The 25,707-nt window shown below is 37.7% G+C and overlaps 1 long non-coding RNA gene across 1 annotated transcript; it reads right to left on the reverse strand.

The window, feature by feature from the left end:
- Window positions 1-15,979: 15,979 nt before the first annotated feature.
- Window positions 15,980-24,003, reverse strand: LOC124519069 (uncharacterized). The gene is made up of 4 exons (XR_006963981.1): window positions 23,281-24,003; window positions 20,120-20,225; window positions 18,931-19,035; window positions 15,980-17,672 (listed from the first exon to the last, which is right to left on the reverse strand). It is a non-coding gene; the product is annotated as an uncharacterized LOC124519069 (long non-coding RNA).
- Between the last annotated feature and the right edge of the window lie 1,704 nt (window positions 24,004-25,707).

The raw sequence follows: 25,707 nt of genomic DNA on the forward strand, positions 1-25,707 counted from the left end.
AATTAAAAATAAAATCTGCTTAAACCTATTTCTAATTGCATTCAAAAACATTTTTGGCTACATCAAATTAGTTAATACAATTCAGAATAATAATAACCATTTGTAAATAAAATTAGGAACTCTCATTGGAAATGCTAAGAACTACCTGAATGTGTGCAAAGAGTAGACCATTATCTCCCTGCCAAGTCTGTATGTCCATGCTGTTATTGATATAAAGGGCAGTTCTAATATCCATATATATATTAACTCTTTAAATTTCATTGGAAATGAATTTTATTGTGTACCTTTCATGGGCCACTTAGGTAGTGTGCTTAACTTTTTAGAGTGATTGTGGGGATGGGGGACAGGAACAAAGATGTGTGTCAGTTGGGGGGTGGGGTTGGGCAGGTAGTGGTTATAGCTATGGCCAAGAAGCGTTCTCAGATCTTGACCAGTTCTTTAAAAAAGGTATGTTATGTTTTCATCAGGAAGAGGAGAAGTAGCATAAATAATTTAGGGAACCCTACATCAATACTTTAAAAGGAATTAGAACACACCCCTCTAATTATCATTGAATCTGCTTTTATAATGAAAAATAATAACTTTTTTCCTCATGATGAAAGTAATCCATATTCATTTATTTAATTTAGAAAATATAGACAAGCAAATGGAAGAAATCACACCTGTAATCCCATCACCCACAGATATACTTTCTATATTCTTCCATTCATTTCGTACCAAATGGTGTCATAGTATACACCCCATTTGTAACTTGTTTCTTTCACAGAGCAATATTGTTACTATCATTTGACAAAAATCTCTAAATCTAAATCTATCAATATCTAAAGCATGAAATGGGTAATCCTCAAAATTCTAGTTTTTATTACCATGGAACTAATAAACTTAACTTTCAAGTTAAGTTTACAGGCTACAGATGTGTTCACATAGTCATAATATGTTTTTGTAAAATTTGCGGAAATAAGATATTAAAAAAAATTTTTTCTTAAAGAGAACCCTCCCCAATTTTACAAGTGTGAGGTCTCACAAAACCTGCATCAATCCCTGGTAGTACATCCTTTCCTTTCCCACTTCCATTAATTCAGCAAATATTTTTGAGTATTTATTATGGGCCACACACTGTTCTAGGTACTTGAGACACATCAATGGACAAAACTGAAAGAGACTTACTCTGCAGTGAGGAGAGGGAGGCAGCGGACACAAGGGAGTAATTATGTTGTATGCTGTCCAGTGGTATTTGCTGTGGAGAAACAGCAGGGAAGAGGGTAAAGGAGATTACTATTTTGGCAAAGAGAGGAGGTCTGGTAAAATTAAAAAAGATGGGTGAAGCCTCATAGAAAAGAGAACATTTGTGCCAAGACAGGGAGCCCATTTTTTTGAGAGCATTTATACATCCTTCTCATTATTATTTCAGTGTATACAAATATTGAATCATTGTGCTGTATACCTGAACTAGTATAATGTTAGATGTCAATTACACCTCACTAAGAAAAAACTCACAGCATTTTAAAGTTTTATCTCTAACCAGGATTAAATACATATAAACTTTTATTTTTAACCAGGATTAAATATGTTACGTACATAGGTGCATATGAACATATACCTATACATAGTTTAAAATTTTGTTTTAAATATAGTTTTGCTTGGTAACAACTTAATAATTCTACTAACATGAAAATAATAGATTTTAAATGGAAATGAGAGGAATGGCTGTCCTGAGTTCTTGACCCTTTCACAATGATTTACAAGAAATTACATAACCTTGATTTTAAAAATCATAATTTAAGGGGCGCTTGGGTGACTCAGTCAGTTAAGCATCCAACTCTTGATTTCAGCTCAGGTCATGATCTCACAGTCATGGGATTGAGGCCTGCATCGGGATCTGTGCTGATAGCATGAAGGCTGCTTGGAATTCTCCCTCTCTCTTTCTCTCTCTCTCTCTTTGCCCCTCCCCTGCTCATGTTCTCTCTCTCTCTCTCTCTGTCTCTCTCAAAATAAAATAGATTAAAATAAAAATTTTTTAAAATCACAATTTAAGGCTTGTCTAGCACAGGCAGCCCACAGAGAGTAGAATCTGATACTTCTTACAACTGCTAAAGTACACATCTGAATGATACAGAAGTTCCCAAATTTAAAGGGCACTGCTGTACATGGTGAAAAAAAACCTCTTGTCAACAGAATGCAATTTATACTAACCCTAAAATTTGATGGCACTTTTGATTCTGCCTATTTTTAAAAGGCATATATTTATGTATAGATTATACATAAGAAGCCTAGAATGATATGCAGGAAAATGTCAACAGTACTTATTTTTGTGCTTATTGGTAGCGAGCTTATTTTGTGACTATCTACACCTTTTGACTTTTCCACAATGTGCACGTGTTACTTGAATAAAAACATAATTTTTATGTTTTCCATGCTTCCATATTTGACCTTTTTTTTCTTTTTAATTTAATTTTTTAAATTTACATCCAAGTTAGTTGGCATATAGCATACAAAGATTTCAGGGGGAGATTCCTTAATGCCCCTTACCATTTAGCCCATCCCCCTTCCCACAACCTCTCCAGTAACCCTCTGTTTTTTCCCCAGATTTAAGAGTCTCTTATGTTTTGTTTCCCTCCCTGTTTTTATATTATTTTTGCTTCCCTTCCTTTGTGTTCATCTGTTCTGTGTCTTAAAGTCCTCATATGAGTGAAGTCATATGATATGTCTTTCTCTGACTAAATTCGCTTAGCATAATATCCTCTAGTTCCATCCATGTAGTTGCAAATGGCAAGATTTCATTCTTTTTGATTGCCGAGTAATACTCCATTGTGTGTGTGTGTGTGTGTGTGTGTGTGTGTGTGTGTGTGTGTGTGTGGTGTGGTGTGTGTGTGTATACGTGTATACCACATCTTCTTTATCCATTTATCTATCGATGGACATTTGGGTTCTTTCCATACTTTGGCTATTGTTGATAGTGCTGCTATAAACATTGGGGTGCATGTGTGCCTTTGAAACAACACTCCTGTATCCCTTGGATAAATACCTAGTAGTGCAGTTACCGGGTCATAGGGTAGTTCTATTTTTAATTTTTTGAGGAACCTCTGTACTGTTTTCCAGAGTGGCTGCACCAGCTTGCATTCCCGCTAATAATGCAAAAGAGATCCTTTTTCTCCGCATCCTTGCCAACATCTGTTGTTGCCTGAGTTGTTAATGTTAGCTGTTCTGACAGGTGTGATGTAGTATCTCATTGTGGTTTTGATTTATATTTCCCTGATGATGAGTGATGTTGAGCATTTTTTTCATGTGTTGGTTAACCATCTGGATGTCTTGTTTGGAGAAGTGTCTATTCATGTCTTTTGCCCATTTCTTCCCTGGATTATTTGGGTTTTTCTGGGTGTTGAGTTTGATAAGTTCTTTATAGATTTTGGACACTAACCCTTTAGCAGATATGTCATTTGCAAATATCTTCTCCCATTCTCTCAGTTGCCTTTTAGTTTTGCTGATTGTTTCCTTCGCTGTGCAGAAGCTTTTTATTCTGATGAGGTCCCAGTAGTTCATTTTTGCTTTTGTTTCCCTTGCCTCTGGAGATGTGTTAAGTAAGAAGTTGCTGTGGCCAAGATCAAAGAGGTTTTGCCTGCTTTCTCCTCGAGGATTCTGATCGTTTCCTGTCTTACGTTTAGGTCTTTCATCCATTTTGAGTTTATTTTTGTGTATGGTGTCAGAAAGTGGTCCAGGTTCATTTTTCTGCATGTTGCTGTCCAGTTTTCCCACCACCACTTGCTGAAAAGAGTGTCTTTATTCCACTGGATGTTCTTTTCTGCTTTGTTAAAGATTAGTTGGCTATACGTTTGTGGGCCCATTTCCGGGTTCTCTATTCACTTCCACTGATCTGAGTGTCTGTTTCTGTGCCAGTACCATACTGTCTTGATGATTACAACTTTGTAATAAAGCTTGAAGTTCGGGAATGTGATGCCTCCTGCTTTGGTTTTCTTTTTCAAGATTGCTTTGCCTATTCAGGGTCTTTTCTGGTTCCATACAAATTTTAGGATTGTTTGTTCTAGCTCTGTGAAGAATGTTGGTGTTATTTTGATAGGGATTACATTGAATATGTAGATTGCTTTGGGTAGTATTGACATTTTAACAATATTTGTTCTTCCAATCAGGAAGCATGGAATATTTTTCCTTTTTTGTGTGTGTCTTCTTCAATTTCTTTCATAAGCTTTCTATAATTTTCAGTCTATAGATTTTTCACCTTTTTGGTTAGATTTATTCCTAGGTGTTTTATGGGTTTTGGTTCAGTTGTAAATTGGATCAATTCCTTGATTTCTCTTTCTGTTGCTTCATTGTTGGTGTATATGAATGCAACCGATTTCTGTGCATTGATTTTATATCCTGCAACTTTGCTGAATTCATAAGTTCTAGCAGTTTTTTGGTGGAATCTTTTGGGTATTCTATATAGAGTATCACGTCATCTGCAAAGAGTGAAAGTCTGACCTCCTCCTGGCTGATTTGGATGTCTTTTATTTCTTTGTGTTGTCTGATTGCTGAGGCTAAGACCTCCAAGCTATGTTGAATAACAGTGGCAAGAGTGGACATCCCTGTCTTGTTTCTGACCTTAGGGGAAAGCTCTCAGGTTTTCCCCATTGAGAATGATATTAGCATTGGGTCTTTCGTATATGGCTTTTATGCTCTTGAGGTATGATCCTTCTATCCCTACTTTCTTAAGGGTTTTTATCAAGAAAGGATGCTGTATTTTGTGAAATGCTTTCTCTGCATCTATTGAGAGGATCATGTGGTTCTTGTATTTTCTTTTATTGATGTGATGAATCATATTGATTTTTTTGTAGATATTGAACCAGGCCTGCATCCCAGGTATAAATGCCACTTGGTTGTGATGAATAATTTTTTTAATGTATTGTTGGATCTGGTTAGCTAATGTCTTGCTGAGGATTTTTGCATCCATGTTCATCAGAGAAATTGTCTATATTTCTCCTTTTTAGTGGGGTCTTTGTCTGGTTTTGGACTCATGGTAATGCTGGCTTCATAGAAAGAGTTTGGAAGTTTTCCTTCCATTTCTATTTTTTTGGAATAGCTTCAAGAGAATAGGTGTTAACTCTTCTTAAATGTTTGGTAGAATTCCCCTGGAGAGCCATCTGGCCCTGGACTCTTGATTTTTGGGAGATTTTTGATTACTAATTCAATTTTTTACTGGTTATGAGTCTGTTAAAAATTTCTATTTCTTTCTGTTTCAGTTTTGGTAATTTATATATTTCTGGGAATTTTTCCCATTTCTTCCAGAATACCCATTTTATTGGTGTATAATTGCTCATAATATTCTCTTATTATTGTTTTCATTTTTGCTGTGTTGGTTGTGATCTCTTCTCTTCACTCTTGATTTTATTTATTTGGGTCCTTTCCTTTTTCTTTTTGATCAAACTGACTAGTGGTTTATCTATTTTGTTAATTCTTTCAAAGAACCAGCTTCTGGTTTCATTGATCTGTTCTCCTGTTTTTTTTTTTGTTTGTTTGTTTTGTTTTGTTTTGTTTTTGGTTTCAATAGCATTAATTTCTGCTCTAATCTTTATTATTTCCTGTTTTCTGCTGGTTTTGGGTTTTATTTGATGCTCTTTTTCCAGCTCTTTGAGGTGTAAGGTTAGGTTGTGTATCTGAGACCTTTCTTCCTTCTTTAGGAAGGCCTAGATTCCTATATACTTCCCTCTTATGAATGCCTTTGCTGTGTCCCAGAGGTTTTGGGCTGTGGTGTTTTCATTTTCATTGGCATCCGTGTACTTTTTAATTTCCTCTTTAGCTTCTTGGTTAGCCCATTCATTCTTTAGTAGGATGTTCTTTAGTCTCCAAGTATTTGTTACCTTTCTAAATTTTTTCATGTGGTTGATTTCAAGTTTCATAGCGTTGTGGTCTGAAAATACGTATGGTATGATCTTGATCTTTTTGTACTTGTTGAGGGCTGATTTGTGTCCCAGTATGTGGTCTATTCTGGAGAATGTTTCATGCGCACTGAAGAAGAATGTATATTCCGCTGCTTTAGGTTGAAATGTTCTGAATATATCTGTGAAGTCCATCTGGTCCAGCATGTCATTCAAAGCCACTCTTTCCTTGTTGATTTTCTGCTTAGATGATCTGTCCATTGTTGTAAGTGGGGGTGTGGAAGTCCCTTCTATTATGGTATTATTATTAATGAGTTTCTTTATGTTTGTGATTCATTGATTTATATATTTTTTTGCTCCACATTTGGAGCATAAATGTTTACAATTGTTAGGTCTTCTTGGTGGATAAACCCCTTAATTATGACATAATGCTCTTCTTCATCCATTGTTACAGTCTTTATTTTAAAGTCTAGATTGTCTGATGTAAGTATGGCTACTCCAGCTTTCTTTTGTCGACAATTAGCATGATAGATGGTTCTCCATCCTCTTACTTTCAACCTGAAGGTGTCTTTAGGTCTAAAGTGGGTCTCTTGTAAACAGCATATAGATGGATCTTGTTTTCTTATCCATTCTGTTACCCTTTGTCTTTTGATAGGAGCATTTAGTCCATTGACATTTAGAGTGAGTACTGAAAGATATAAATTTATTGCCATTATGTTGCTTGTAGAGTTGGAGTTTCTGGTGGTGTTCTCTGGTCCTTTCTAGTCTTTGTTGCTTTTGGTACTTATGTATGTATGTATGTATGTATGTATGTATGTATGTATTCTTTTCTCCCCTCAGAGCGTCCCCCTTAAAATTTCTTACAGAGCTGGCTTAGTGGTTATGAACTCCTTTAATTTTTGTTTGTTTGGGAAACTTTTAATCTCTCCTTCTATTTTGAATGACAGCCTTGCTGGATAAAGAATTCTTGGCTGCATATTTTTCTAATTCAGCACATTGAATACATCCTGCCACTCCTTTCTGGCCTGTCAAGTTTCTGTGGATAGGTCTGCTGAAACCTGATCTGTCTTCCCTTGTAGGTTAAGGACTTTTTTTCCCTTGCTGCTTTCATGATTCTCTCCTTGCCTGAGTATTTTGTGAATTTGACTATGATATGCCTTGTTGATGGTCGATGTTTGTTGAATTTTTATGGGAGTCCCTTCTACTTCCTGGATTTTGATGTCTGTGTCTTTCCCCAGGTTAGGAAAGTTTTCTGCTATGATTTGTTCATGTAACACTTCTACCCCTTTTGCTCTCTCTTCATCTTCTGGGACCCCTATGAATCTGATGTTGTTCCTTTTTAATGAGTCACTGATTTCTCTAATTCTTAAATCGTACTCTTTTGCCTTAGTCTCCCTCTTTTTTTCTGCTTCCTTTTTCTCCATAAATTTGTCCTCTATATCACTGATTTGCTGCTGTGTCTCATCCATCTTTGCCACTGTGGCATCCATTCGAAATTGCAGCTCAGTTATAGCAATTTAAAATTTCATCCGGCCTAGCTTTTACTTCTTTTTTCTCTACAGAGAGGGATTCTAATCTATTTCTGACTCCAGCTAGTGTTCTATTATCGTGATTCTAAATCTGGTTCAGACATCTTACTTGTATCTGTGTTGGTTAAGTTCCTGGCTGTTGTTTCTTCCTACTCTTTCTTTCGGGTTGAATTCCTTCTTTTTGTCATTTTTAAAAAAAAATTTTTAATGTTTATTTATTTTTGGAGAGAGACACAGAGTGTGAGTGGGGGAGGGGCAGAGAGAGAGGGAGACACAGAATTGGAAGCAGGCTCCGGGCTCTGAGCTATCAGCGCAGAGCCCGATGCGGGGCTTGAACCCACGAACTGTGAGATCATGACCTGAGCTGAAGTCAGACACTCAACTGACTGAGCCACCCAGGCGTCCCTCGTTTTGTCATTTTGAAGGAAGAAAAGGAATTAATGAGGTAAAAAAATTTAAAACAATTAAAATTTAAAAAAATTTAAAAATTTTTTTTTTTTTTTTTTTTTTTTTTCAACGTTTTTATTTATTTTTGGGACAGAGAGAGACAGAGTATGAACGGGGGAGGGGCAGAGAGAGAGGGAGACACAGAATCGGAAACAGGCTCCAGGCTCTGAGCCATCAGCCCAGAGCCCGACGCGGGGCTCGAACTCACGGACCGCGAGATCGTGACCTGGCTGAAGTCGGACGCTTAACCGACTGCGCCACCCAGGCGCCCCAAAAAAATTTAAAAATTTAAAAAAACATACACACACACACAAATCAAATAAATGATGTTAGATCTTAGGTGTGTTTTGGTCTGGATGTTGAAAGGGGCTTGATAGATTAGAGAAAATGGGGGGGGGAAAGGAAACCGTTTGAAAATTTGAAAAAATGAGTACAAGTACACTGAAATTATTGAAGTCAAATAGAATTTGAAAAATTTACAAAAAAGTAAAAAAATATAGTTGAAAGAAATTTTAAAATATTTTAATAAAAGTTGAAAATAAAAATAAATATTTTCTTTCTGTATTCAAGAAAAAGAAAAACGGAAAAGAGAAAAAAAAAAGAAAATTGAATAGATGGACCAGCGAACAGACTGAAATATGATTGAAATTACTTTGTTTTCCCCTAGAAGTCAAACTATGAAGTACTTTATAGTCCGTAAACTCAGCAGGCAGAGACTTGTGTTCCTGAAGAGCGAAGTTGGTCCAGTTGGGCGGGGCTTAGTGTAATGGCTCCATTCTCCACTAGATGGCACTGCTTAGCTTACTGGGGTGGATTGTTGTGGCGCTCGTATGTGCATATGCGCATGCGTGGGAGTGGTGAAAATGGTGTCACCCAGCTACCCAGTCTCTAGTATCGGAGCTCTGTTTTCCCCAATTATCAATCACGCACCTGTCCTTTGTCTCTGGCTTCCATCCACTTCCTGCTTTCACACTGTCTGTGATCCAGCCCCAGGCAGCATCTCCCTCCTGAGTTTTATCTCAGATGCGGCTGTTTTTCCCGACCCCTTACTTCTGAGGGACTGTGGCTTTGACCCGTTCTGCCCCTCTGCCGGAGGGTCTCACCGAGCAATGCCTGGGTGCTGGCTGCACCCAGGAATGTTCGCAGGACTGTGCTGCTGCTGATGCCCAGAGACTGCGGCTGGGTTCCAGTCAACCCCAGAAAAAGTTCAAGCGATCATGTAGCAGCAGTGTTTCAGGGATTATGGAAAATCATAATACACATCTGGCACTAGGTTTCACCCTTCAGGACTTTGTTCCAGCACCAGTGAATGTGGTTGTTTTCCCGGGTCCACTGGGGCCTTTTCCTGTGGGAGAGCCACACAGCCTCTACCAGGTGTCCTCCCAGCAGGGGAACTGGCTCTCCCTGTGTGGCCCAAAGACCTCCGGACCTCACTTTGCTCCTGAGGATTCACCCTTCTCACCAGAGCACCACCAGGTTCGAGCTGCGCTGTTTCAGACTCTGTGCTCCCCCGTTTATAGTGTCTTAATGGAATTTAAACCCTCTCCTTTCTCCTTTCTCCCTTTTTAGTTCAGTCCCTGTGCCTGTTTCTACTCTACCACTTTCTCTCCAGCTGCTTTTGAGGGGGTGTTTTTCCTGTATTCTCCCCCCCTCCATCCTCTGTCCACAAGCAAAAACAGCTCCCTGCCCTGCAGAGCTTCTCTTTCCCCCAGTTCACCTCTCCATGTCATGTACCTGCTGAGTTCTTTGGTTCATGTTGTGCAGATTGTTGTGTTAATCCTCAGATCAGTTTTCTAGGTGAGCAGGAAGGTTTAGTGTTGATCTGGCTGTATTTCATGGATCCAAGATGCAAAAAATACAATTCCATTCTGTTCCACCATCTCGGCTCCTCCCGACCTTCTCTTTTTCTAATGTAATCTCAGATATAATCCTCACTCCTGAACATCACTGAAAAGTACCAGGGAAATGTCTCTCTCCTTGCTTCCTGGTGACACCTTTGAGCAACTGTTCTCCTGCCATCGTTTAACAACGTCTCTTTAGTCTATGTCACTTCCAGATCTCAGTCAGCCATGGCCTGGAGTAAAAGAGGTGAGCATAAGGACACAGGATAACCCACCATATTTCTCCTTTCATAGAGACACTCAGCCTCAATCAACTGTATCTGTTGTTTCCACACCTCCCAGTGGGGCTTTCTCTGTCTTCCTGATCCACTTGGACAAGCCAAGGCATCATCTCATATGATGTCTTCATATGAGAGTCCAAAGCAGGCTTTTTTTTTTTTATTTCTAGAGGATAAATTCAGACTTATGAATTCTTGTAAAATGCAGTATTTCCTAATCTTTAATGGTAGAAATTTTAGGCAACTTTCAAGAGTAAAGCCAGTGAATTAAGGTTAAAGTGCCCATGGTCACATCACTGGACAAAGATAGGCCTAGAATTCAGACTCTAATTCTAGCGCTCATTCCTCTAAACCAGAATACCTTGGATGTGGAACCTAACTGAAGACCATGACATAGCCTCGGTTTACTTAGAGAAGGAAATGTGACAAAGCATATGTCATTTGTTTCTGTTTAAATGTTCAAGTTACTCATCTTTTTTTTAAAGTTTATTTACTTTTGAGAGAGAGAGACAGAGCGCGAGCAGGGGAGGGCCAAGAGAGAGGGAGACATATAATCCGAAGCAGGCTCCAGGCTCTGAGCTGTCAGCACAGAGCCTGACCTGGGGCTTGAACCCATGAACCATGAGATCATGACCTAAGCTGAAGTCGGATGCACAACTGACTGAGCCACCCAGGTGCCCCTCAAGTTCCTCATCTTAAAGAATCTGTTGCATAACAGCTAACACTCAGGTTGGATGTTTCAGGAAGATTGTTTAGAATGTTTTTTAAAAAATGTGCTGGAGATTTTCATAGAAATGTCTACTTTTCCTGATAGCCTTTTATTTCCTCATCTTTCTCTTTCTTCTCACATACACATGCAAGTTTTTCTCTTCCTACTGTTTGCACAGAAACAGGATATGTTGAGAACAAGTTCAAAGAGGTACCTATGTGGAAAGGTTCACAGTTGACACAAATCAAGAATAGATCAGTGAAGTGGAAACCAGTGGGACAATGTTATTATTGTTTATATTCAGGCAACATTGGCAAAAATACCCCGCGCACTGTGACATGAAACTGAGCTTCTAAATAAGCGATAACTACTTTAGTGTAGAGCTTTACTTTCGTTAACTTGTTTACTTTATGATTGTAATGCTACTTAGTAATTTTCTGTTAGTGAACTTTCTAAGATCATTAGTGTATAGTCTTAAAATTAGGCATGCATCCTTGTTTTAATAAGAGCTTGCAATGCACAGGAGCCAGCTGTCACATTTTCAGTTTGAATATAAGAATTATCCCACACGCCCCTACTAAATCAGTATTGACATCTATAAACAAGACTAATAGGAGATATAAAAATAATAAATGATTAGCCCTGTGAATAGGCATGTGGAATTACTTATTGCTTTTCCCTGTTCTGTTTGTTAATGTTTATTTATTTTTGAGAGAGAGACAGAGAGACAGACAGACAGAGAGTGGGGGGAGAGACAGAGAGAAGAGGAAGACAAAGAATCCGAAGCAGGTTCAAGGCTCTAAGCTGTCAGCACAGAGCCAAACACAGGGCTCAAACCTACCAACCGTGAGATCATGACCTGAGCGGAAGTCCGACGCTTAACTGACCTGAGATGAAACAGGATGCTTAACCTAATAAGCCACCCAGGTGCCCCTCCCTGTTCTGGTTGTTAACCAGAGTTTGATTACCTGTAATAAACACAAGCAAAATGTATATTGTTTCATGGGATACCAAAAAAAAAAAAGAAAAAGAAAAAAAAAGAATGTTTCAGGCACAATATCCTGAGTTAACTCTCACAATACTTCTTAGAAAAAATGATCATCCCCATTTCTAGTAATGAATAAGGTCATTCCCAGGGAGGAGAAGCAAGTGGTGGAAAGAAGATTCACACTCCTCATCCTTACACCACACTACAGGCTTTTTCTGCAATGCTTGCTTCCTTCCCTCCTTTTCAAAGTTGTGTGTCCTTCCTCACAACACTTCTCATTTCCAATTCTGAGGCAAAGCATTTATACAAATACACTGATAGACACTTGCTTACTCACGATGGGTTATTTCCACTGTCCTCTTTTGAGTATTCCCAAAACTGAGGGGAAAAGGCTGCTTCCGATCAGCCTTTTCTAGTGTTACATATCCTTTCCTCTCCCTCTAATCTGAAGGAACCCCACAAACATATATATAGCACTGAAAGTCATTCTTTTCTTTCTTCAACTATGTTTCTCCTTTCTCCTTCCCATTTTCTATTCTGGCACTGGAGGAGCACTGGAAAGCACATCCTTACAGACATGCTCTTTTTTTTAGGGACCCTATTTTTTAAAACAATTAATTGCAAAAATACATGATGTAAAATTCTTAAGCATTCTCAAGTGTATAGTACCTTTACTATATTTACATTGTAACAGATCTCTAGAGGTCTTCTCTCCCAAAGCTGACACCCTATATCCATTGAATAACTCCTCATTTTACTCTCCTTCCACCCCAGTCCCTGGCAACTACCCTCCTACTTTCTGTTTCCATAATTTTGAGCATCCTAGACATCTCATATTTGTGACTGGCTTATTTCACTTAGCGTGGTGTCCTCAAGGTTCATCCATGTTGTGGCATGTAATAGAATTTCCTAATTTCTAAAGGATGAATAGTATTTGATTATTTATATTTACTACATTTTCTTTATTCATCTATCACTGGACATTTGGCTCCTTCCACCTCTTGGCTATTGTGAATAATGCTGCAATGAAGATGGGTGTATAAATATTTTTGGGGGATCCTGCTTTAAGTTCTTTTAGATATATACCCAGAGGTGGGATTGCTGGATCATATGGCAATTCTAACATTTAGTTTTTTGAGAACCTTCCCTACTAGGTTCCACATATTTGCCAAAACTTGTTATTTTCTATTTTTTTTTATATAGTGGCCATCCTAATGTGTCATTGGGATTCTGTTTTCCATTTCTGTAATGATTAGTAAGTATGCACTATTTTTTTTAATTTAAAATGTTTTGGTTTTATAATTGAGAACATACTATGTGCTAGGTACTGTGTTAAGCGCTTTGTATGCAATAGCTTATTACTTTTAGCAACCATCCTGTGGCCTAGTGGTATTGTGTTTGAAGAAACTGAGAATCAGAGTTTGAGTAGTTTTCCTAAGGACAGAGAACTGCTACACAGTGAAATCAGAATTCAAAACCAGTTTTGATACCAAAGCTCACATTTCTAACAGTTGAGTTATCTCGCTGCTTTTTGCTTTAGCTATTAATTCGCCAAGCCAATTTTTGGTGATGTATACAGTTCTATACAAAGGAAAGGGAGAGTCATATTTGTTAAGTGCCTGGCTTGTGCCAGACACCACTAAATGCTCACAGATACGTAGGTGTGAGTGTGTTTTGGAGTGGGGTGAAAGAGGGAAGTCCTTGCATTTTACACATACAAGCTTTTATTCCATTTACATGGTTGGCATTGCAAGTCACAGAGTGCAATGGAAACAAAGTTGAGTTTGTTTTCTTACCATAGTCTTTGTAAATTTGAAGGTCATTTTTGCTGATAAATATACTCTTAAGAAATATGCAGGAATTCCAGATAAATTCCAATTCCAATTAAGGAGTTGACTGTATCTCATAGAGAGGGTACACAAGCAATAAACTACAGGAAAGAAGAGTCTTAGCTAGGATAAAAGGAAACAAAAATAAAAGAGTACGTAAACTAGGAACTACCAGTTAGTTTATTCTCTTGAGCACTTGCTCTGCTGCACCAGCTCTATTTTCCCCATGTAGAGTGCCTACAACTGCTTCCATATTGTCTCCCCTGTTCTACTTCACCTCATGGTAGAAACAAAAACAGTGGGTCAAGAGGTATTTTAGTTTTGCTAACACAGTGACAAATTCAGAACTGATGGGACATTTAAGATGACCCTAAACCCAGGAAAATTGAGTCACGTGAATACATGACTCTTGACTGCCTATGGTAACCCCCTAATACTGAAATCTTTAGCCCAAACTTCATTTGGTCATGAAAAGCATGAAGAGAATGGGAAGCTAAAATCATTTCATCTGTGCCTTACATTTAAAAAGCATATTAACCTCTTATCTGGATTGAAATAGTTTGGGATATATTACTGCAATATTTCAAATTCGTAATACCAATTATAAACAAAAACATCTTTAGGTAAGAGTATAAATCTCCCAATAAACTTACAAAAGAGGTGATAAAAATGGCTGCTGGTATTTATAATATTCGTCAAGTGCTGCTAATGTTATAGAAACCAATAAGCTAGCTAGTTTTTGTAGTTAAATATGATATTGCCACAGCCTTACCCCTAAAACGCAGGGACAGTGTAAGTGCGGTAATGTATTTTGTGTCACAGCCTTCAGTGTAAATCATGAGCCAGACACAGCACGCCATATTATCTCAACTTTTGTAAATTTTATAGATTTAGAATTGCTGAATTGAAATGAAACTACCAAGTAAAATTAAATGCTGTTCATAGATATCCTATACCACTGTTGGGAATCACAGCCATCTGTGAAAATTATACCCAGATTTATTGCTCCAACCCATTGCATCTGTGCTCTTTAGCAATGTTCTTTCACTGTTTTTGCTTTCTTTTCCTCTTCTCTGTGATTTATTATCTCCTTCTTTCATCTCTATTAACAGGTCAACATCTCTTAATTATACCTGAATGAGGCTTCGTTATATGCTCTTCTGAAGAAGAAATGGCTTATGACAGTAAATGAGAAAACAATTCAAGAAAACAAATGAAAGCCATAACTTTGCTATGTTATTAGTACTTTATTTCATATTGCTTAGTCTTAGTTCTTAATTTTTATGTATTATTCACCAGGAAGTTTGAATAGTTAGGCTTGCAAAGCACCCCATAACACAGTCGCAGGTTCTGTTAATTATTTTGGTGTTGAGATATAAAAGTTAAGTCTACAATGTAATGTATATTTCACAATTTCTCAGAGTCCATGGCTTTCACATGAATATTTTTAATGAGGCAGTTCAATAAAATTTTTATAAATGAATTTTAGTTAACAAAAAATTGTCCCTGTGAAATAGAATTGCTCTATTGGTATTTCTTTATTTATTTATTAAAATTTTTTTTTTTAACATTTATTCATTTTTGAGAGACAGAGTGAGACAGAGCATGAGCAGGGGAAGGGAGAGAGAGAGGGAGACACATTCTGAAGCAGGATTCAGGTTCTGAGCTGTCAGCAAAGAGCCCAACATGGAGCTCGAACCCATGAACTATGAGATCATGACCTGAGCTGAAGTCAGACACTTAACCCGCTGAGACACCCAGGTGCCCTGGTATTTCTTAGTTTATAAATGAAAAAACAGTAGCTTAGTAAGGTTAATGGAGATACCCAAGTCATATGGGTCATAAGTAACTACATGTAATTTGGATGTATAAATATGGATGTCATATTCAAAAATCTGTGTTTGACCCAACATATCATACTACTAATGCTATCTTATATTATGTTATTTTCACTTAAATATTTTGTCATGTAAGTATTTCTATCATTTATATGGCTATTATTTTTATTATTCAGATAATTCCCCACCAAGTTGATCGATATTTTCTCTGGTTTGTTTTTGCTCTTGCAAATAAAGATATAGTTGACATTGTCACACATATGCTTTCATTTCTGTTAAATTTTATCTTTAGAATAAATTCCTAGCTATATCCATGTTGAGTAAAGAACGGTGTCTTCAAAAGTTGTCTATGCTTCTCATAGGTTATTTTATTTAAAAATTTTAACAAGAAATAGGGCGCCTGGGTGACTCAGTCGGTTAAGCATCTGACCTCGGCTCAGGTCATGATCTCATGGTTTGTGGGTTCGAGGCCTGCATAGGGTTCTGTGCTGACAGCTCAGAGTCTGGAGCCTACTTCAGATTCTGTGTCCGTCTCTCTCTGCCCCTACCCTGTTGATGGCCTCTCTTTGCTTCTCAAAAGCAAATAAACGTTAAAAAAAATAATAATAATAAATGTAAAAAGAAACTATATAAATAATGCGTTATACTAGTTAAAAAATTATCAAGAAATGTAGTAAGACATTTCCAGATAGTGTATATGTTGCTCATTCTGATTGGCCTTGGTCTTTCAGACTGTGTTTTCCTTACATTCATTAATACTATAATGGAGAGCCTGGCATAGAACCAGTAGCAGAAGGAATGATGAGAGTTGAAAGATGTCTTCCACCAGAAGATTCATCATGGCTACCATGCTCTACCAACGTAATGAATGTATTTCTAGTGTTATATGGATGATATTTGAGTTCATTGGTTTATATTTCCAGGATTTCACAATGAATATATTCACAATGAATACAGTAATGCTTGCTATATTAAGATCCTTTCTTAAGAACCTTTTATAACACAGTTCCTCATGGATTATTATTTATGTCTTATCAACTCAGCCTTTAAGTTTTCTACTCTAGAAAACCCTACCCAGAAAATCTCTTTAAAATAATCTCCTTTCTCCTGATTATGAACACTCATCAGCTTACTCATCCTCATGACAGTGATTCATTCTTTTATCCAACAGATGATTGCCAAGTTCTCTAGATACTGAGAACAGAGCAGTGTCTAAGAGACAGATTAAGATCTTTGTTTCCACAGAGCTTACAGTATTGTTGGAGAAAGCAGATAATACAAAGCAAATAGTCATTTTTGGTTTAATCAGTACTATGAGGTTATATGTAAGATAGGGAGATTGGACAAAGATAGTCATGTGGTGGGTTGGGGATAGATGGCTTCTATCTTCGAGTGCTAATGAAAGACTTCTCAAAGACTTTGAACTAAGACCTGAAAGCTGAGGGATAAGGGGGCCAGGAAACAATAAATGCAAATGCCCAGGAGCAGCAAAGGTTTGTCCTGTAAAATAGAAAGAAAGCCAGAGGGACTGGAGTGTAGTCGATATGGCAGGAGATGAGCTTGAAGAAATTCTCAAGGCTGATCATATTGGGCACTGTGGGTCATGCTAAGGAATTTGGATTTTTACTTTGTTTGTAAGGAGAACCTCCCTTTGGAGGTTATCGAATAGGAGAATGAAATGATGTGCTAAAAGATCATCTGGCTGCTGTATGTCTTGTCCCAGGTCAATCACTTACCCATCTGGCGATGACATCTAGTATCTAGCACATAGGAAACACTGAACAACTAAGTACAAATTATCCGTTTTATGTTCAATATCTTCTCCAATATAATCTCTCTTTTTTGACTATCCCTTTTTTTCCTGTTTCCCTGACTACAGGGAAATTTCCAATTCATGACAACTCAGCGAAAGCATTACTTACTCTTCCTGGGAGCCTTCCTATCTTTAGAATCTACATCTTGTTTACCCCTGCTCAGTCTTTGGCCCAGGGTCTTAGTTCCCTCATAGAATAAGACGCTTTAAGATGCTGTTCTCCCTCGGGACTCGGCAAGACATAGGCCCTTGCATTCCTTATTTTATAGCTGGGTGGAGAGCTGAATATTCTCCAGTAAATGTATATAGAAAATGAGTGGGACAAGTGAGGAATTCTTGACAATAACAGTTTCTGTAAGATGTACATTGGATTCACTTACTTTGGAGAGAAGAGCAGGGACCGGTGTGAATCATTCCACAGGGATCATGCTTAAACCAAAGGGAAGGTGCCCTTCCTTTGGGCCCACATAAAGGAGCCTGAAAACTGGGTGTGAAGAATGAGAGGCTTTGGCTGCCATCAGTTAGATGCTCTGCAAACATAGCAATTGGCATTTCTATTGTAAATATTTAGGGCAAGAAAAAGAAAGAAATTCAGATGGCACACATAATGAGGTATTTTTTTTTTTTTTCTGATTACTCCAGAAAAATCAAAGGCCACACAGGAACCAGATAGTAGAACTGGAAATCCCCTTGTACTTCTCATTTTGTTTAGTTGCTTCTTACGAGTAAGGAAAAGGATGAGAAAAGAGCAGATAGGACTAAGTGCTGCCACTGAGGTTTTGTGCAACCACTAAATAACACAACCGAGAGAAAATGAAAATGGGAGCCAAATCCTGTCTTTCCCTGGATGGAAGCAGAACTCAGCCATTAATAGCAACGGGAGGCATGGTAAGGTGGAAAAGCCGTAGGGACTGGAGTCAGAAGATGTGAGTCCCAAGCTCTGCTGTTTACTGATATGACCTTGGATAAATCCATTAGGCCACATTGAATGAGCTGGTTTACTCAACTCATAATGATACTATCATTAGCAACAATTTCGCAGGTTTGTTAAAACAAATGAAACAAGATTAGCGAAACTGATTTGTTATTATCATTTCAATAAAAATAGCTGAGACCCAGAGGGTGGTGGGAACTGCTCCGTCTTTACTACACCCCGTGTCCCAAACTAGAAACATTTTCCCCAAATCTCCTTCCAGCACACCTATACTGTAATCTCTCCTCTCTTCACAATTACTTTGTTGAGCAGTTTTCTGATGGCCCATCATGACGCTAGCCAGCTGTAGGGCTAAGGTGGCCAACCAAGGGATCTGATTTTAAGTACACTAGGTGAGCGGGTGTGTATTAGCATTGATTTTTCACAGCCTGTTTTGCTGTGTTCATCAGTTGGCTCTTCTCCCTTTGGATTCATGCACTCAGCACATTTCCACATTTGTACTTTGCTTTACAATTATCCCTGACAAACAACTATTTGCAGTATGTGATGTTACTAAACAGTTTTCATGCAAACCCTGCTTTCCCACATCCCGGAAAAGATTGACTCTTTTTTAGAGTCTATTTAAAATGGGCCACATTTATGCACTGACTGGTGAAAAAGACAAACATGACCAAACAGAATCTCTAGTTTAGCATTTGAAATCCCTGAAATAGGTTGATGGTAAAAGCAAGACCAAGAGGTGATCAAAATGCTTGGCTGTTGTTCATTAGTGACATTAAACATAAGCAGTGATTGATTTCCCTTAGCTGAGCTTTGAAAACACAAATAACCTACAGCACATTTGATTTTCTTACCTGGATGCTGTAATGACTGATTGAGTTCAGTTCACTGACACAAGCCATGGCCACTGTAATAGGAATTAGTCCCTGAACATGGCTTTTGACCTTATTACCAAATGTCTGGGGGCAGAGAGGGAATAAGAAAAGAAAGTTATTAGTGAAAAGAAAACTCAGTATTGGGAATCTAGTTTATTTTTTAGCACTAACCTCAGGATACAGAAATTTGGAATGAAATGGACTCAATACTAATTAAGAGACTGATGATCCCTATGGTTTGCGTCGAGAAGTATCAATGAACTGTAAGTCAGTCAATTAACATGTAAAAGATAAGTAATACCTATATCACACATATTTGCAAATATGTCTCTATGTTGAGTTCCCCTCAACTACCTAACACTGAATTAAAAGTTCATACTAGGCCAACACTACTCTCATGTGAAGCCTCCCAATATTTTTCCTCCTTCTTTTTTTCTTGATTTCATAGGAAATTAGAATATCTATAAAAATGTGGCAGTTTGGGAATCAGATCTAGGGGTATATAATCTGGAGTTTTTCCAAAGGTGGAAATAAAAGGTTAGAAAAGAAAAATAGCTAAACAAGACTGTATATTAGGATATTGTGGACACAATCAATTCCTCACACAAGTTTTATCAACCAATCGCCTCATATGAATTTGTTATAAATGCAGTCTTAGTCTTTGGGCAGGAAAGTAGATAATTTAACTCAGGCCCTTTGAAAACCACGCAGGTCACCAATACAGTAATGTAAACATGGCTGGAAAATTCCCATTTCAACTCTGGTGACTACCTTGGCTGTAAGCAGATTTGATGAGGAAATCCTATGCCTGTTTTTGTGGGTCCATTCTAAGTCTCCACAGGTAAACAGAACCACCCCTCCTGATGCTGCCTGGTATGCATAATGTGGTCCTTAGTGGATAATTGTGACATTAATGCGTGTCTCATCCTGATCTGGAGTTAGTGCAACAACAACAATAGAAGAAAGTGAACCTTTATTCCTGTGCCACACTTTGTGGTAAGACATGCATGTATTAGCTCATTTAACTCTCACAGTGCTCCCATGTTATTATTTTCCTCATTTTTTCCCAACAACCAATCTAGCACAGAGAGGTGCAAATTGCCCATATTTTCCTCTTATGAAAAAATTCTCAATGGAGGCAAGGAGCAGTGGATCATTTCAAACTTACCATAGCAACAGCTTCGGGAAAGAAGGCATATGTAAGATGACATTGTAAGCCACATTGGTCAGCAAATAAAGGACAGTCACAACGGGCATGGATACAGAAACAGACACTGGTAGAGTCCAAAGAAGAAAAACAAAAGGACATTTTACTGTTTGAACATTTGAAAAGAACCCAAGAATATAAGCATTGCATCCAAATGGAAGATTTTCCTGTGGGCAAAGGTGATGACTCTCCTCACAGTTTAGAGCACTTTATCCAAGACATCTTTTCTCTTTCTCTCACTTTCTCTTTAATCCATTAAGAAACTGTCATCCTGATGAGCACTGGGTGTTGTATGGAAACCAATTTGACAATAAATTTCATATATTGAAAAAACAAAACAAAACAAAACTGAGAACAAACTGAGGGTTGATGGGGGGTGGGAGGGCCGGGAGGTTGGGTGATGGGTATTGAGGAGGGCACCTGTTGGGATGAGCACTGGGTGTTATATAGAAACCAATTTGACAATAAATTTCATATTAAAAATATAAAAATAAATAAAGTTATATAATGTAAAAAAAAAAAAGAAAAGAAACTGTCATCCTGAAATAAATAAACTGGTATGATCTGTTTTGAAAAAGTCAATTATATTCACTTTCCTACAAGCATATTTATAGCTTCCCATCAGAGAAAATATCTTCCCTTAAACTTTTGCTAGGTGACAAAGGAAGATATGCTGAGGCATTAACAGTGTGGAAGAAAGATTTTGTCCCCCTCAGTCTAAACCCAGTGTCATGCCTGTGAATATGCTGCATAGGTGGCAAAAGGAAATTAAGGTTACAGATGGAATTAAGGGTGCCAGTCAGACCTGAAGAGATCACCTTGTATCATTTGGAAGAGGGGCAGGAGAGGCTGAAATTTACAGAGAGGTTCTCCTTGTCCTTGTTGGCTTTGAACATGGAAGTGGGCCATGAGCCAAGAAGTGTAGGCAGCCCTTAGAAGCTGGGAACAACTCTCAGAAGACAATGGCATAAAATGGGGACCTCAGACTTACAACTGCAAGGAACAGAATTCTGGCAATAACCTATATGAGCCAGGAAATGGATTCATTCCTAGAGTCTAAAAAGGAATGCAGCTTTGCCTACACCTAGATTTTAGCCTTGTGAGCTCTGTATCAGGGGTCTGACACACAAACATAATAAAATACACACATATATACCTACGTGAATAAAATAATAAAGTTCACTTGTCCAATGCAGTGCTACCTATATGAGCGCGGTCATATCCTTTAAAAAGTATGTTGAGGGGCGCCTGAGTGGCTCAGTCAGTTGAGCCTCCAACCTTGATTTTGGCTCAGGTCATGATCTCAGGGCTGTGAGATCAAGCCCCGCATCAGGCTCCATGCTTTGTACATTTTGGATAATTCTTTGGTTTTGGTTTTCTGCTTTTATACCGAGGCTGATCTCTTTAAAGGCAAGAATGCTTCTTTTTCATTTTTTTTCCTAAGCATTCAAATATATGCTTGTTGAAAAATAATTTTGTGAAGGTTTTGACTTACTTTGAGGTATTGGAGCTTCTTTGGATGGCGCTAATATGCATGGCTTACAAGTACATTAGTAGTAAATAAAACAAATGCTATTACCAGGTTTTTAAAAAGTAGGTACTTTACAAAAATAGCAAGCTCATAAGAAAAGGTATGTTCATCACACAATGATGTGAATGTTGACTTTAGACCTGTAAGTAGCAATTCTTAATGTTCACTGAATTTTTGGTACTGGCAGGTCTCTAGGAATTTCACCTGAGAGCCACTCGTTTAATGGCTCTGAAAATTGCAAGCTGGTATATTTCAGTACTTTTCTCAAGTGGCTCTGTGCTGCTAGAGTTAAATTGGAATCTAAGTTTCCTGACTTGATATTAGAGTACATTTTCCATAGTCTGTTAGAGCATTTAAAAAATTTTCCTACATATCTAAGATTTTGAAGACTTGCACTCAAGATGGGATGTGGCTCCTCAAGGACAGGGATGTGCCTATTGATCTTTGATTAGCTAAAGCTTAGCACTATGCCTGGGCCAGAGTCAGCATTTGTCAAATGAGAGGTTTCATGAGTGTCTTCCCTGGGTAACCTTGGGAAATCACTTCATCTTCCCAATTCTCACTTCCTGATCCATAAAATGGGAAAAAACTCACCTTATTTATTCCTAGGTTGCTTTAAAATATATATTTATGTTTGCTTATTAAGAAAATTATTATAGTTTTTCAAAATGGTAACTTTATTATGGCATACATATAATTACCATTTTGAAAAATACATACTTATATACATAGGAAAAAATATATACATTATTTTATTTGGTATATTAATAAGTTAATATTTTAAAGATTTATATGTATCAATTATTCATATATTTATATACCTGGATATAGCTAAATACAAACATATAAAAGTGCATTGTTAAATCTTTTACTGCAAATTTTTATATGAATGAACAAAAGGATAAAGGATTACAATCAGAACTTGAGTCTTTTTTTCTTTTCTGTAAAATGACTAAGTTATTTTATGCCTGAAATAGTAAAAATTCCTTTTGATCCCACACAACTGTTAGTGCTTTTTGACATTCTCTCAAATCATGTTGTCAAAGATTCCTTACTTTAAAAAAATTATTTCTAAAAATATTGTTTCTAACAACCATTGTTGTTTGTTGCTGTGTATTTTGACAATGTTGCCTGTGAATATTTCCTATTCTTAAGTATTTATGACTTATATTTGGTCTTCTTAACAATATTTTTGATTTTGCCTATCCCAAATTCAGACCCTGTAGTCAAAATTAAAAAAAGAAAAACAAAACTATTAAGATGTCTTTTGTGAATAAACAATATTTGGATTTCCTAAAATGGCCATCAGGTAACACAGGTTGGCTTTGATGATTAAATGAGATAATTATGATGAAAAGCTATCGAGAACTGAAAAGCTAGATAAATTTACTTTTCTCAGGGCTGGAACATTTCATAGTGGCTACATGTGAAACTGCATAACGTAACTTGGAGCCTCCTCAACAGTCTAGCTTAGTCTCTGAGAACTATATTGTAGGTTAATATTCATGTAATACAGTAGTTTGTATTCGTTTAACTACTTCATAGGTGTTTTTTGTTTGTTTAATTACATATGCCCAGCTTTTGGTCTTACCTTTAAAAACAAAATAGCCATTCATCAATATAATTAAGATGGACATCAAGATCTTCGCATACATGAAGATATCCTTCACTCAGCTTTCCTACTTCACACTCATGCAGTGAGTAAATGCTATGGTTCCTATAGAAAGAATGAATGTAGTGAGTGAAATACAACGTGCTGCTCACATCTGAGGCATGGGCCCTCACAAGAATCAGGGTTCAGGAAGGACGCTCCACAGGATAAAAGTCCATTGTTTAAAAAAACAAAAATCCTACACTTTCCGTTTACACGGTAGTTTTCAAACTTTATCTACTTTTATTTTCCTATCTGTCTACAACCCATGGTGAAAGTGGCTTGATGAGTTCGGAAAATGATCCTGAAGTAGAACTTGGTCACAGCGCCTCCCTGCATCTCACCAGGCTTCTCTTCTGCATATGTGGGAAAAGTGGAGTTCACCTGTTGCACCCCTTGGGGAGGACATTCCCACAGAAGACCTCTCTTGTTTGCCTGTCCTCAGACCTTAGCTTGGCTGTTTTCTACAGTATGGCATCCTCTACTGTACATGCCCTTGTGTTTGCCAAAATCCAGTGTTGCAAAGTCTATCTTGATAGTGACCTCCTTTAAGAAACTTCTCCTGACCCCCAGTGCAAATGTGATCTCCCTCACTTTTGAAATTTTACAGCACTTGTTTATACTTTTCTGATGGAATGTCATTTTCGCTTATGCTGTTTTTTATATGTCTTATGCTCTCACTAGGATATGTATGCTAATTGTGGAAGACCCTATTTCTATGTCCCCACAGTTTCTAATGTGTAGAAGGTTCATAACTGAATAGAAGGGAACAGAATTAAACTATCAGTCCAGGTTTATGAACTGTTAGTGGGTGATGAACCTGGAGTTACCAGTTATTTTTCATAAAATTTGTAAAATCAATATGAAATAAATGAATGTAACTTTCAGGGAGATGAAGGCCCCAAGTTAAAAAATCTAGTATTATCAGAAATACAAATGACTATTTTCCACAAATAGACTAGTCGTCAGCTAAATTTGAAATATTAGGTTGGCAGGGCTTTAAAATAGCCTATGAAGTCTCCCTGATTAGAGTAAGATTTTATGAGTCTGAAGGGAAAAGTAATATACTCACATATGCAGGCAGTCACGATCCATTTCCCTTCCTCATAAGCGACTCACAATTTGTCCAAAGAGGTGTGATAACAAATTTCATAAATGTGATTGTCTTTATGGCCTGTCTATCCTATTGGCTCAATGAGTAAAGATGACAAAAGTCAGATGAAGACAGTAAATCCACAAAATGCTTCCAAGATGTATGCATAGCTTGTCCTTGACTACTGGGTGGAGCTTTCCATAATATGAAGCCCCAAACAGCGAAAAAAGTCTAGTAATAGCTCAAACATTCAGGAAAAGCCTAAGCACCTCTGTGGGCGATACAAGTGTGCCCGAGCCTCATATATCCCACTATGAGACAGATGCCAGTTAGTACAATATTATGCTTAATTTGGACTTTTTCTTCTTGGTCCTTGTCTTGCTTGTCTTCTGCTGGTTCTCCATTACTGGGTGTGACATGTTTACCACAGCACAAAGAAAAATGACCAGCCATTTTGTGCTGGAACATTCCTGTGGGTTGGTGAAAAGAAAAAAAAAATGATGCTATTCATGAGATGACACAAGAGAATGACAAAAACAACTTTTGACTCAAACCATAATAACGTAAAGAATGGTTGAAGGATATCCAGGAGAAAGTTTTGAAATGGTGTCACTGAGGGAATACACTATGAGTCAATTTTCAGCATGATCCACCCATTCATTTATTCATTTCGAAAAGCAGTTAAAGAACTCAGGAGGCATAGTTCTAGGAACACAAATAACAAAGCCTAGTCCTTGCCCTCAGGGCTCTCAGTCTGCTGCAAAAAGTCAGAACTCAATGAAAAAATCACTTGGGCTGCAATGAGCTCATGAAGGAAGCAGCAACTAACCTGTCTGGGATTTTACGACAGTGTCCTTATGGTTGGGAATGATGACTCAGTGTCCATGGGGTGCATGAGAGGAAGAGTAAGTGGTATTCCAGGTAAAGTTCACAGCACACGCAAGGCAATGACAAAACAAAAACGCAAACAAAAAAGTAGTCTGGTGTAGTTGAAGTTTAGGGCATAGAGAGGGTGATGCTAGAAGCGGAGCCTGAAAAGCTACATAGCTGCTAACTTAAATGGTTTCTTGCCATCAGGAGATTGGTCTCTCTCCTGTGGATGTTTGGGGGACCCTTGAAGATTAAACAGGTGTGACATGATACATTTCTATTTCAGAAAGGTGGTCTGGCATTGAATGACAGGGCATTTCTTTACAGTAATTTAAAAAAAATATTAAATTCCAGCAGTTCAATTTTGAAATCAGGCCATTTCTATCCACTGTAGTCAAGACATC

The sequence above is a fragment of the Lynx rufus genome, unplaced genomic scaffold (assembly GCF_022079265.1).
Source record: "Lynx rufus isolate CCGP_SWC_20201006 ecotype Redwood Valley unplaced genomic scaffold, mLynRuf1.p SCAF_26, whole genome shotgun sequence".
Classification (NCBI taxonomy): Eukaryota; Metazoa; Chordata; class Mammalia; order Carnivora; family Felidae; genus Lynx; species Lynx rufus.